This window comes from Fundulus heteroclitus, unplaced genomic scaffold (genome assembly GCF_011125445.2).
Source record: "Fundulus heteroclitus isolate FHET01 unplaced genomic scaffold, MU-UCD_Fhet_4.1 scaffold_199, whole genome shotgun sequence".
In the NCBI taxonomy this organism is placed as follows: domain Eukaryota; kingdom Metazoa; phylum Chordata; class Actinopteri; order Cyprinodontiformes; family Fundulidae; genus Fundulus; species Fundulus heteroclitus.
Window position 1 is genome coordinate 186,258 of NW_023396610.1, and position 658 is coordinate 186,915.

Below are 658 nucleotides of genomic sequence, written 5' to 3' on the forward strand. Positions count from 1 at the left end.
AAAACTTAGAAGGCGAAGCATACATCCGTGTAGGAGGGATAATCTGTTGACAGGACAATTGTTAGTTGTGTACTCCAAATAGAAAGCCATTGTTTAAATAAAACCACAAGAAGTCTCATTTAAAGCTTGGCAAAACAATGAAGGCGACACAATAGACCCAATCATCAAGATGCTTTTTTTTGCATGTATATTGTAAATACAAATTATGTAAACATGAAAACTAACACTTCACATCAATTCCGACTGTAGGTTTTACCCATTTCATGATGAAGAATGGACAAAAAAATGGATTATATTGCTGTGCAAAGCTGGTAGAGACATACCTTCCAAAAAACACAACTCTAATTACAGCAAAAGTTGATCTTACAAAGTATAGAATCAGGGGGGGATGAAATCAAAGGCACTTTTCAGGCTTTTATTGTAAGAGCAAAAGCAAAGTATGAATCAACTCCCTACCACAGACAGTTATGTACTATATAGTACATACTTGTTACACAAGACATATTGAAGAAGATGTTCAACATGCAACTAATGCTATCAAGAAATACTGAGGGAAATGTACAGATATTAAAAGACCCCATTTTCTCTTTTAAAAAAAACAAACAAAGCTAGTGCTAAAAAAAAAAACCCTTGAAATTTAAATGGAGGAGCATCAACT